This window comes from Lycium barbarum, chromosome 9, assembly GCF_019175385.1.
Source record: "Lycium barbarum isolate Lr01 chromosome 9, ASM1917538v2, whole genome shotgun sequence".
Lineage (NCBI taxonomy): Eukaryota > Viridiplantae > Streptophyta > Magnoliopsida > Solanales > Solanaceae > Lycium > Lycium barbarum.
The window spans coordinates 32872289-32886666 of record NC_083345.1 but is presented as its reverse complement, the minus strand read 5'-3'; the positions used below and the strand labels follow the sequence as shown (position 1 = coordinate 32886666).

General features: G+C 34.7%; 1 pseudogene; it reads right to left on the bottom strand.

Annotated features, from left to right (window-relative positions):
• Positions 1 to 7339: 7339 nt before the first annotated feature.
• On the bottom strand, positions 7340 to 14082 carry LOC132611840 (transcription factor MYB14-like; annotated as a pseudogene).
• Positions 14083 to 14378: the final 296 nt, after the last annotated feature.

The following is a 14378-nucleotide window of genomic DNA, read 5'->3' as shown; positions in this document are numbered from 1 at the left end:
TCCAACTCTTTAACTACGGTGTGATTGTGTGTGCTATTGCTGGGCGGAGCTTTTACAAAAAATAATAGGAGTAACAAGATAAATAATAAACCAAACAGAAAATGGTAAAAAACGTCTCTAAAGTATGCGAAATTTATCATATTTATACCCCGTTAATAGTTGGAAAACTAACTCAAATACCCCTAAACTACAAAATAATTACCCGCCCCATGCTCTTTCTAAACTAATTACCCGACGACGTACCCCCTCACCTAAAACTATTTACCCGACGTACCCCCTCTCCCAAAACACTTCCTACGAGATATCATCGCCGTATATTTATATATCGTGATGGTATCATGGAGGACTAAGAAACCCTTCTCTTAGTCCTCCATGAATACCATTTCAGTATATTCATATGTCATGATGGTACCCATGGTCCTGAGGAATGTCTCATTGAAGGACTGAAGCAGTCACTACTAACAAACTGCCAAAATTCGACGGACAAAAAATCGACAGACTGGGTCGATTTGAAAAACCGACAGACTGAGTCGATTTGAAAAACCGACGCAGTGCGTTGGTTTCGTGTATTTCTAATTTTTTTTATTATTTTAATGAAACAACGTCGATTTTTTTTCGCAGAATTTTGAAATTATATTTCCGCCAATTTTTTTTTACAAAAACCGACGTCCCATGTTAGTTTTATTAAAAAAAAATTAATTAAAAACCGACGGACAACGTCGGTTTTATTTTAAAAAATATATTAAATAATTTATAATTCATTTTGTTTTTTAAAATATTAATAAACGATTTTTTTAAAGAAAACGACGGACCGTGTCGGTTTTTTTTTTTTGGTCAAAGGCTGGTCAACATTTAAAAAAAAACCGACGGACCGCGTCGTTTTTTTTTTTTTTAACAATATGATAGAAACTGGTTTGGCATATCATTTGTCATCTTCCCCCAAAAAAATACCCACTTCTCTCTAAAATAAAAAACCCTAACCCGCCGCCACCCCCCTCCGCCCACACCCGCCACCTGCTGCTAGCCGCCGCCCACCCGCTGCCACCTGCGCAACCCAACCCCACCTACCCCAATCCCGTTTTTTAACTTGTAATTTGAGGTAGTTTCTTTTAAATTAGGGCTTTTAAAATTCTTTCAATCTTAGTTTTATTTGTAGATTTTAGGCCTAATGTTAGTCTATTTAGCTTTGTTAAACATCATTTGTAATGTTATTAATGTTGAATTTGTGAAAAAATGTAAACTTTATTTGACTAGTTTACTTTTCATTTTTTTTTTTTTTTGCTTGAGATTGTACTATATTTTATGTTCATTGTCAATGTATTTGTGTTAGCTTAATTATCATTGTTTGTAATATTATTGATGTTGAAACTAAAATGTAGACTTTATTTGATTAGATTTAATTTTCATTTTTAGAATTAAACTTAGAATCCATAAGTTATTAAAGTTAGAATTGTTATTGAGAATTCAAAGTTAGAATTGGTTGGGATTGTGCTTTTAAAAGTTATATTAAAGTTAGAATTGTTATTGAGCATTCAAAGTTAGAATTAGTTGGGATTGTGCTTTTAAAAATTATTGATGTTGAATTTGTGAAAAAATGTAAACTTTATTTGACTAGTTTACTTTTCATATATATACATATATATATATATATATATATATATATATATTTGCTTGAGATTGTGTTATTTTTATGTTCATTGTCAATGTATTTGTGTTAGCTTAGTTAGAATTGATTGGGATTGTGCTTTTTCAAGTTATATTAAAGTTAGAATCCATAAATTATTAAAGTTAGAATTGGTTGTGATTGTGCTTTTCAAAGTTAGAATTGTTAAGTCTTGTTAAGTCATAATATTTCTATAACCTCTAAACTAAAATGTAGACTTTATTTGACTAGATTTACTTTTCATTTTTAGAATTAAAGTTAGAATCCATAAGTTATTAAAGTTAGAATTGTTATTGAGAATTCAAAGTTAGAATTGGTTGGGATTGTGCTTTTGAAAGTTATATTAAAGTTAGAATCCATAAGTTATTAAAGTTAGAATTGTTATTGAGAATTCAAAGTTAGAATTGGTTGAGATTGTGCTTTTCAAAGTTAGAATTGTTAAGTCATAATATTTCTATAATATCTAAACTAAAATGTAGATTTTATTTGACTAGATTTACTTTTTAATTTTTAGAATTAAAGTTAGAATCCATAAGTTATTAAAGTTAGAATTGTTATTGAGAATTCAAAGTTATAATTGGTTGGGATTGTGCTTTTCCAAGTTATATTAAAGTTAGAATCCATAAGTTATTAAAGTTAGAATTGTTATTGAGAATTCAAAGTTAGAATTGATTGAGATTGTGTTTTCTTAAGTTATATTTTAAGTTAGAATTCTTAAGTTAAAATATATTTTTATAACCTCAATAATTTGTGGGTATATTTTTGTAGATGGATCGTATGTGGATGTATAATATAAATAATAGTGATCGTGCACACATAGTGAATTTGTTGACAAGTTTATCACACATGCAATGTCACTTCACCCTTTCAAAATGAAGGGGTAATTAGGTGTGCTTGTTCTCGTTGCCGGTGTAAGAAGTATTTGAAACCGGAAGCGGTTAGGGTTCATTTATATAGTCGTGGGACTTATGTTTTAGTTTGGATTTCATAATGGACTTATGCTTTATGGACTTATGTTAAAACTATGTAGAACTAGTTAATGGTACTTTTGGTTGGACATTTAAATATTTTTGAACTTTGAAGGTCTATTTAGATCGTATTTGATGTGTTTAGATAGCGTTTGATTGTTACTTAGGGTGGTTTTATGTGTTGTAGCTCTTTTAGAATTGATTTGGAGCATTTTAGTGCTGGTTTTGAGCACGTTTTGGTGCTGGTTTTTGTATTGGTTTTGTGCAGGTGTGGCTGCAGCAATTGCATGCAGGAAATTTTCCAGAAAACCGACGCAGTCCGTCGGTTTTCTGGAAATTAATTATGTAAAATTTCCAGAAAACCGACGGACTGCGTCGGGTTTTTTATAAAATTTATTTCTTTTTAAATTAAAAAAATTAAAAATTTAAAAAACTGACGCAGTCCGTCAGTTTTTTTTTATTGGATAAAAAACCAACGGACCGCGTAAGCGACGCAGTCCGTCGATTTTCAAAAAACGAGGCTATGAAAACTGACGGACCTTGATGGGTCGGTTTCCCGTCGGTTTTAATGAAAAAACTGACGCGGGCCGTCGATTTTTGACAATGTTTTAGTAGTGAGTCCTCGATGATGCCATTACAATACATATATATAATATGATGGTATCATAGAGGTTTATTTTCGAGAAAAGTGTGTCTTTTTTGAATAAAAGAACATGATCATCCATGATACCATCTCAGTATATTTATTTATCATGATGGAATCATGGAGGACGAAGAGAAGAACTGAAGCAGTCTTCAATGATACCATCTCAGTATATTTATATACCATGGTGGTATCATAATTTGGGGGGCATCTCGAGTAAATAGTTTTAATTTTTTTTGGGAATACGAAAGTAATGGGGGAATGGGCGGGTAATCATTTTGGTTTTAGGGGGCGTGCGCGTTCTTTCCCCGTAATAGTTTGGCCTAGTTATGCTCCTGTTGTTACTTTATTGGGACAAAGATGCCCTTATTTTAAACTGAACTTAATCGAGGGCATATTTGGACCTACACGCATAGTATCAGGGTATATTTGGTCCAATTTAGTGCCGAATTGCAAGTTTGCAATAACTTGATTGAATTGTAATGAATTTTCTTACCAATTTAAGGCATCACATAGGCACATTTTAGTCCTTTTTAAGCAACTAACACACCATTTTGTACTTTTTAGATTATAAGTTCCTAGGTAAAAATACAACAACCATAATGCCATAAAACAAGAAACTTCATTACATTGCTTCAAACCAAAAAATATCTTTATATTCTATTAAACCACTGAATGCCATTAGATTCCATCAACCAGCAAAATTGGGAGAGATTAACGAAATGATGAGTGGTTGAGCAATGCTCTGGTTGTCCCTACTTTGTTCGAAAAAACAAGCCTAGAGCGCGAGAACTTAAATTTAAATGGCATTTTCCCAATTAATAGAAATATTACTAAAAGTCTGCACGACAAAATTCTTTCAGTTCGTAATGATCCTTAATTAAGAAGAAAAAATTACATGTTTAGGATTGGTGGAATCTAATGACATTAGGTGGTTTGACGGAATAAAAATAATTTCTAGTTTGAAGCAAATTTGATTAAGTTATTGTGATGCAATGTAACTGCATTTGTAATTTAATGGAATGTAAAGGTACTTTTTGGTTTGAAGTAATATAGTGATTTTTTTATGACTCATTGTTGTTGGATCTTTACCTAGAGCTTCTAATTTAAATTATACAAAATGGCATATTAGATTGCTTAAAAATGACTCAATATATGCCTATGTAATGCCTCAAATTGGTGACAAAATTTACTACAATTTAATCAAGTTGCTTCATAAATGCAATTTTGCAATAGTTGTTACATAATTGCAGTTAGAAACTAAATTGGACCAAATATGCTCTTATACTATGCGTGTAGGTCCATATATGCACAGAGTGAATGAAGATTGGAACCGGGAGCTAGTTTGTGACATGACTATCAACTATAGACCAAGAATCACCAGCAAATTGGTCCAATGGGTATGCTTAGAGCAGTATTCATTTATTTTGAATACTGATGGCAGCTGTTCTCCCTCTTTATCCAAGGCAGGGGCAGGAGAAATTGTTAGGAAGAGAAATGGAGACTTGGTTATGGCATTTGCTAAACCACTCCAATTCTTAGCTAACAATTCTAGTGAAATTCAAGCTGCCCTATATGGATTAAAGTGGTGCCACCTTAAAAATCTTTCAGATTTTCTAATGCAATTGGATTCCCTCTTTGTTGTGTAGATGATTCAAGCTAAAAGCAAAGTTCCATGAAATTATCTAAAAGCTGATTGAGGAAATTAAGAAGATAGTCATCCTAAGAAATGTCAAAGTAATACACTGCTACAGAGAAGCTAACATGGTTGCAGATGCATTGTACAAATTTTCCAACAACCTTGATCAAGAAAAGTTCTACTACCAAGAGAGAGATCTGCCAACTGATGCTTTAGGACCTCTACGCATGGATAAAATGAGCCTCCCATCATTCAGAATTAGGTCGGCAAAGCATACAGGGTGGTATTTTGATCCACCTTAGATAGTTAAGTTCCCAATGTTCAGACTGGACCTCAGTCTAAGTCTGTGAGCAGATGGGAACAAATTTTTGGTGCTCCTTCATGTTATATTGTAGCTGAGAATAATTGAGATTCTTCTTCCGGTAAGTTTTAGGCTATAATGTACATGCCCTGTCTTAGTATAGTTTCCTAATACTAGGATAGAAGAGGCAAGGTTTATGCCCTCCTCCTTGTATTGTATTCCTTTGGTTTTTCAATTAATAAAGTAGGGGTCTATGACAAACCCCCCAACATCACATGGGCGAAAGCCTTGATGATTGGTTTATGGAAAAAAAAAAAAAAAAAAAAAGGTCCAAATATGCCATCAGTTATGTTTTGTGTAAAAAGAGCATTTATGGGCATAATTTGGCCAAACTATTAACGGAGGGTAACTATGGCGAATTTCACATACTTTAAGGGCATTTTGACCCTTTTTTAGTAAATAAAAGAATTTATAGAGTAAAGGGTCAAATTTGCCTCTGAACTATGCGAAATGGAACATATTTGCCCTCTGTTAATAGTTGGGGTCAAATATGTCCTCATAGTTATTAGTTAGGGTCAAGTTTTCTCCTAAACTATGCGAAATGAAACAAATTTCCTTTATTTTTAAATGATGGAAGCTTAGCACCCGGTGATGCCACATATCACACAATTAAGGATTAATTTTTTTATACGGAGGATAAACAAACATCAGGGTTTATGGATAACCTTGAGCTTCCCAATGCTTGAGACATAACCAGTTTCCAAGAAAGATTGAGAGGAAGAGAGAAAAATAGAAGATGAAGGTAAAGAAATGGGCAGAAATGGAGTCTTCTTCGTTGATTTATGGACCTGTATGGAGCATGACTTTCATATGCTATCGGGGTCAAGGAAACCCTAATTGCCGTTAGGCCTACAACGTTAGCTAGACCCCTATAGCGCATGGAATTCCCGCACTCTAGGTAGTGTGGTTATAGTTATTTTTTTGGCCATTATTTTAGTCTATTTGACTTTTTTTTCCCGTCATTTAGGTTCCGGAATCTAATTTGTGAAAACTATAAAAACTTTCCCAACTATATTATAATCTTACCAAATCAGTAAATTATAGTTCATAAACAAGGTATCGAAATATTTTAAGGCGCCGCATTAATGAATCACATATCTTCAATTGCATTTATAAATAAATACTTATAATTACAAACTTTCAAATACACATAATTTTGTAGGCGTTTGGACATGCGATTTTAACTCATGAGATGAAATCTCAAATCATCCAAAAAGGCATGATTTGGGATTCCAAATCATAATTTCAATTTTTTTAAATGTAAAAGTTGACCCATAAGTTTATATCTATAAAAATAGATCCATAAGTTGGAAGATATATTTACTAATCGTGTTTATCAACCATTTATATCAAATATTAAAAAATTTACAAGTTGGTAGATATTTATAACAAATTTACTCTTACCAACCATGTGAGAGGATTATATTAAAGAGTAGTTACACTACAACTCATGTTCAATTTTCCATTTTATTGAACTAAAGTTTGATCAATTGATGTTCTATTTTTAGAAAGGCCTTCTAGTAGCGTATTGATTTTGTTATGAACTATGATTTGCTCATTTGGTAAAATTGTATAAGAATTGGAAAGTTTTGATGGTTTTCACAACTTGTCAGTTTTTATGTCTATAAGAAAAAATACAAATTAAGAAATTCAAATTGCATGTCCAAACAAAATTTCAACTTCAAATCATCGTGATTTCATCTCACGATTTCAAATCATGTCCAAACGGCTCCTTAGTAAAGATCCACTGGTCCAATAAATCAACAATACTAGTAACTAGCTATTCCTTAATATAATCTTCCCACATGTTACGAATAATCTATACATGTCAAGCATGAGTTCTTTGTGCAAAATATAAACTCATGAGTCTTAAGTTTTAAATTTTAAAAAAGTTGAAATCACAAACTTGGAATTGAAATTCTACCTTTTAGGTGAATTTGGGATTTTAGATTATTGTTTTTCATGTTCTAGTAATGAATTTGGACGTAGTGCAATAATAGATTCTATTATCTTTTTTCAAGTTCCAATACAGATGTAGGATTATGGCTTTGTGACAAATTAAGAATCAATTTCCAAATATATCAAACCAGAATGAATTCATATCGAATTGATCAAAGCTAGAACCAGCGGGAATGGAACATGGCTGCAGGGAGTACTCAAGCCCTTCAGCAACACCAATATCTCTACATGTTTGATCAGGATTGCTCTCCGAGACAACTAGGTCTTCCATGTTATAAATTTGTTGACCAAAAAGTGAATTAACGTTGTAACAATTTTGGTACGTTTGTGAGAAATTCAAAAAATGATCCATCATTTCATTTTCTTCACATGTAATAATGCTACTGCTGGGTGAAGAAACATCATCAGGTGATGGTCTTTCTTGTGCTGTTCCAGCATTTGTCTTGTCAGTTTCTTTTGTTTTATCTGCCCTTTTGCTTCTTGCCCTAGTCTTTAACCGGGCATCATTTTTCAGTCCAAAATGCTTCTTTAAGTGTGTGTGGAAGAAGTTTTTAACTTCGTTGTCTGTTCTTCCGGGCAATTTTGCAGCTATGGCTGATCATTTGCATTTGAATACAGAAATTAATTCTCTCACATACTTCTAACTAACATTAATTTGATATCAAGATTAGAGTTTTTTCAAATCATTAATCAAGATTATAAGTTCAGGACCACGTACTTGACAGAACTAACAAGGACCATAACTAAGTTGATCAATAGGACTGCAAAGCAGTGAAACAGGAAAGACAATTTTGTTCTTTAGCAGCTCGAAGCAGTATGAGAGAACCAATTTTAATCACCGGACAGTAGACTTAACACAAAGATGTATAAAGCTCTGTTGTGTGTGGGAAAAGAGCTTAATTCTTACCAAGTTCTTGATAAGTTTAATTACTACTTCGACTTCTTCCACGCTAAAAGGTCCTCTCTTAACATCAGGGCGGAGGTAGTTCATCCATCAAAGTCTACAACTTTTTCCCGTTCTTGAAAGCCCTGGAAGCACATGATCAAAGTTCAATACTAGACACTAATAAAAAAACAAGAAATTACCAATATGAGTTGCTACTATAAGATACTATTGTTTTATATATGCAGGTACAAATTAGAATAATAATTTTCAGAAATTACTGAATGGAAATGATTTGAATTATGAAATGAATCAAACATGGTTTTAGTGTTTGGACCTGCAAATTTGGGCATCTGTCTCCATATTGCAGAAATAAATAAAGAGATTGGATTCAAATTTTCTGCATCCCCTTCATATTTACATTACCACTATTTATAACAGTGTAAGAGAATTTTCTCTGTAGCAAATCACTATTCTACTGGTACTTAAAATAAAATTATTTAGATCAGCCCATCACTTTGTGCAAGTCATGTGCATTTACTTAAAATATTTACAACAGCCCATCATATCACATTGTGGAGCCATGTGTTGTTACTTCAAATGTGTCTGTACTCCTTGTTTCCATGTGCTTTTACTTTCCATGTGTCTGTACTCCTTGTTTTCTCCGAGGAAATGAAGACTAAAACAAATGCAGTTCAAGTTTCTCTTTCTTCTTCAAATGAAGACCAGCAGTTCAAGTTTCTCTTTCTTCTTCAATAATGGAGAATGCTTCTTCCTTGTCCAATGTTTATGTAATTCCAACACCCCCCCTCAAATTGGAGGGGGAGGAACGAACACCCAATTTGCTTAACAAGAAACGATGAGAAGAAGCGAGTAAAGGCTTAGTAAAGAGATCGGCAGGTTGAGACGAAGATGGAAGAAAAGAGAGTGAGATCAAGCCATTGAGATACTGTTGACGGACGAAGTGGCAGTCAAGATCGACGTGCTTCGTCCGTTCATGAAAGACAGTATTTTTAGCGATATGTATCGCCGCCTGGCTATCGGAAAATAGAGGAATTGGAAGAGAAATGGGTAGATCTAGGTCGGAGAAGAGACGAACAAGCCATGTGAGTTCTGCTACTACTCGTCGCATGGATCGGTACTCCGCCTCGGCAGAGGAAAGGGAAAGGGAGGTTTGTTTTTTAGATTTCCAAGAAATGGGAGATCCACCGAGCGTGACATAAAAGCCACTGATAGATCTGCGTGAGTCCGGGCAAGTAGCCCAGTCAGAATCGCAAAAGGCGAGTAAAGAAAGAGAAGGTGAAGAATTTAAAAAAATGCCTAGACCTGGGTCGTTGAGAAGGTACCGGAGAACATGATGAGCAGCGTTACGATGAGCTTTGTGAGGGTTTTGCATATACTGACTAAGGTGTTGAACGGAGAATGAGATGTCGGGACGGGTATGAGTAAGAAAATTGAGTTGTCCTATTAACCTCCGGTAAGCAGTAACATCGGAAAGAGGTTCACCCATTTCTGCTTGTAACTTGTGGTAAGGATCCAAAGGGGATGAAACTGGTTTCAAACCGAGACAGTTGTATTCGGAGAAGAGTTCAAGTAAAAATTTGCGTTGATTGAGGATTAGTCCCTGTGGCTCGCGGATGATCTCAATTCCTAAGAAGTAATGTAAGTCACCCAAGTCTTTGATTCTAAATTCTGAGTCTAGGAATGATTTTAACTCATCGAGTTCTGCTTTGTTGTTTCCTGTAAGTAGTATATCATCCACATAAACTGCTAAAATTGAAATAGAAGAATTGTGCACTTTGTAGAACAGTGAATAATCATTTAATGAATGTGTAAAACCTTTAAACTTTAAAGTTGCAGTTAAGCGTGAATACCATTGTCGTGACGCCTGTTTTAAGCCGTATAACGATTTCTTAAGACGACAAACTTGACTAGGATCAACAAATTTCAAACCAGCTGGAAATTGCATATACACTTCTTCGTCTAATTCCCCATGTAAGAACGCATTATTTACGTCCAACTGGAAAAGGCCCCAACCTTTCTTAATTGCCAATGCTAGGACACATCTGATAGTTGTTATCTTAACAACAGGACTGAAAGTTTCAGTGAAATCTATGCCTTCTTTTTGTATATCACCCCTAATAACTAACCGAGCTTTGAGTCTTTCCACAGTACCATTGGAGTTCAATTTCACTTTATAAACCCATTTTGTAGGCAAAGCCTTTTTCCCGGGTGGTAAAGAGACAACTTCCCAAGTGTCATTAGTGATCAAGGCTTCTAGTTCCTTAGTCATAGCATCCTGCCAACCTGGATATAAAATAGCCTGGGAAAAAGTGGTAGGTTCTTGAATATGTGACAAAGAATTAATGTAGGATTGGTTTGAGGTAGACAGAGCAGAGAAAGCAATAGGAGATACTTCTAGAGAGGAGGTGAAACAGGATTCTGAGACATTAGAAGGGTGAATACTGTCACACACATAGTCTTTCAAGTAAGCTGGTGTCTGGACTGACTTGGTTGACCTTCTAAGAGTAGTAGGATTCAGAATAGGTGTAGATGGTGTAGGTGGAACCATAGGACCATGAGAATCAGTGTTTGCAGGACTAGTAGAATGTGTGGGACTAGGAGGAGAGGGAGGTTGATCAATTGCAGCAGTTGGAGATGGATTAGGATCATCTTCAGTAGTAAAAGAAGGTACAGAGGTAACAGGTTGATCATGAGCTAAATGTTCATTAGGGTCATCTAAAGGAAAAGTAGGCACTGTGATGGGGTTAGAAGAAAATGGAAAAATTGATTTATAGAAAATCACATTCCTAGAGATAATGAACTTTTTGGTTTTGAGGCTAAACATCTTGTATCCTTTCTTCCCAAAGGGATACCCAAGGAAAATGCATGGTTCTGCCCTAGGAGCCAATTTATTTCTGCCTTATGAAAGAGTGGAGGTAAAGGCAAAACACCCAAAACATTTCAAATGAGAGTAAGTGGGGCAGACACCAAAAAGTTTTTCATAAGGTGTTTTAAAAGACAATACTTTAGTAGGACATCTGTTAATAATGTAAGTTGCAGTCATGAGTGCATCCCCCCAAAACTTATGAGGCAAATTTGATTGGAAAAGCAAGGCTCTACAAACTTCTAGGAGATGCTTGTGTTTCCTCTCCACAACACCATTTTGTTGTGGAGTGGCTACACATGAGGTTTGATGCAAAATTCCTTGAGAGGAAAGAAAACTAGAACTTTCAAAATTGGATCCTAGCTCCCATGCATTATCAGATCTTATGATCTTGACCCTTTTATTGAACTGTCTTTCTGTCATTGTCAAAAAACTCTTAAGAATGGGAAAAGCATTTCTTTTGGTGGATAATAAGAAGGTCCAAGTTCCTCTTGTAAAGTCATCTACTATGGTAAGGAAGTATTTATATCCATCATAGGTAGGAGTTTTATAGGGTCCCCAAGTATCAATATGAATTAAATCAAAAGGTTGTTTAGTAGAAGTATGACTGTTAGGAAAAGGAAGTTTGTGTTGTCTAGCCAAAGGACAAACAGAACAAGGAACAGAAAATTGTGAACACAAACTGAAGGGGATTCCATTGATATTTCTCATATTTGAAAGAGGCATATGGCCCAACCTTACATGCCATAACTGGCTTTGTGCATTACAAGCAGAATAACAAGAAACAGTGGATGAAATATCCTTTTTGAAATGAAAACTAGTACTAGAAGTCAGGCTAGCATAGGCAGAGGCTGTTGGAATCCTATCTTTGAGAATATAAAGTCCATTTTGACTCTCACCAAGAAGAATTGGGCTCTTCATTGAAGGGCCCTGCATAAAACAATGATCAGTGGTGAATAAAAGGAATTTAGAAAACTGTTTACACAGCTTATACACAGATAAAAGATTGAAGTGGAAACTTGGAACAAAAAGGACATTATGTATAACAAAATTAGAGAACAACTTTATGGAACTTGAGTAAGAAACTTTAACATGTTGAGAGTTTGGCAACTTAACAGAGATAGGTTTTGGTAGAGGTGTAAGATTAAAAAAGAAATTTTTGTTATAGCTCATGTGGTCACTTGCACCTGAGTCTATGATCCAGGTGTGTTTAGAAAAGATCTTCTGATTGACTTTAGAATTTAAAGAAAATGGACTAGGACTGAAATTTATACCAGCACAGTTTGCAGTTGTTGTGGCCTCAGAAACAGAACCTTGTTCACTTTTGTTTATATGTTGTAACATCTGCATCACCTGGGCAAGCTGCTCATTGGAAAGCAAATTTCCTTGCACCTCTGTGTCTTTAAAAGTCTCCCCATAATCATTTGTTGAAACTACATTTCCTTGTGCACAGTTCTGAAAATTCTTTTGCTTAGTAAACTTGAAATTAGGTGGGAAACCATGTAGCTTATAGCATTTATCAATCAAGTGCCCAGTTTTCTTGCAATATTTGCAAATGAGAGAAGATTTCTTGTTATCATAACCAATCCTTTGTCCCTTAAAATCAGTAAAGAAAGTCCTCTGTCTATTACTTGTATTTGTAGCAACAAAAGAGGAAGATTCCCCTGGATATTTTGGTGTGTTATGGACTTCTCTTTGTTTTTCTTCTTGAATTAAAAGTGCATAAGCATTTGAAACAGTAGGTAGAGGTGCAATCATTAGAATGTTTCCTCTTGCACCACAGTAAGTATCATTTAAACCCATTAGAAATTTAAGTAACCTTTCATCTTGCTTAAACTTGATATTCTTTTCTTTTGCTCCATATGAACATTCACAAAGACATGGTGAAAAAGAATCCAAGGTATCCAACTCATCCCAGAGTCGTTTCATCTTGGTAAAATAGGTTGCAATATCATATGCACCTTGAGTAAGGTCACTAAGCTCCTTTTGGAGTTGAAAAAGTCTAGCACCTGAGCTTTGGCCAAATCTTGCCTCCAATTCTGCCCAGATATCTTTAGAAGTAGAATAATATAGAACACTTTCTGAAATTTCCTTAGATAAAGAGTTTAATAACCAAGAAATGACCATATTGTTGGCCCTAGACCAAGCTCTGTGCAGATCAGTTCCTGCACTTGGTTCTGGGGCAGATCCATCAACAAAACCAGATTTATTTTTTGTTGTTAAGGCTATCCACATTCCTCTTTTCCATCCACCAAAACTGCTGCCATCAAACACTGTATTGGTTAACAGTGTGCCAGGAGAATCAGATGGTGAAATAAAGAATGGATGAGAGGAATTAATGAGTTCATTCTGTGTACTGCTGGCAGCTGAATTGGGAACTTGGGTCCCAACAGCAACATTAGCATTTTCTGTCATTGTAACAGAGATGAATCAGATGAAATTAAAACAAGAAGGAAACAAAAAATTAAAATAAAACAGAGGGATTCAGATTGAATGCCCTGATACCATATTGCAGAAATAAATAAAGAGATTGGATTCAAATTTTCTGCATCCCCTTCATATTTACATTACCACTATTTATAACAGTGTAAGGGAATTTTTTCTGTAACAAATCACTATTCTACTGGTACTTAAAATAAAATTATTTAGATTAGCTCATCACTTTGTGCAAGTCATGTGCATTTACTTAAAATATTTACAACAGCCCATCATATCACATTGTGGAGCCATGTGCTGTTACTTCAAATGTGTCTGTACTCCTTGTTTCCATGTGCTTTTACTTTCCATGTGTCTGTACTCCTTGTTTTCTCCGAGGAAATGAAGACTAAAACAAATGCAGTTCAAGTTTCTCTTTCTTCTTCAAATGAAGACCAGCAGTTCAAGTTTCTCTTTCTTCTTCAATAATGGAGAATGCTTCTTCCTTGTCCAATGTTTATGTAATTCCAACACTCCAAGTCCAGATGCCATATCTCATGATATAATCCCTAAGTTTTTGGTCTTCCTCTGGAGACCATGCCCCCTTCTTTATGATCTGCTCCATACTAGTACCTTTCAGCTTCTGTTGTGGTACCTTTGGCATGATGAATGTAGAGAGGTAGTTGATTTTTGAGTTCAAGACACCTACTCCAGTACTTGGATTGTTTCAAAATCTTTTAGAAAAACTTGTGGTTTATATAGTTATTTTTGTCATCCATTGATTTTCTCTTAGTCATTCTTAAATATTGTCTTTTCCTGGTCTTCTATATATTTATATTTTTATCATTTCTTTGAAGCAGGTGTTAACTTTCTAAAGACTGACAGTGGGGTTAGCCAGAAATTCTTCATGAGCACTTTTTTACCATACAAATTGTATTTTTTTTTTTTAAAACCAAAAGT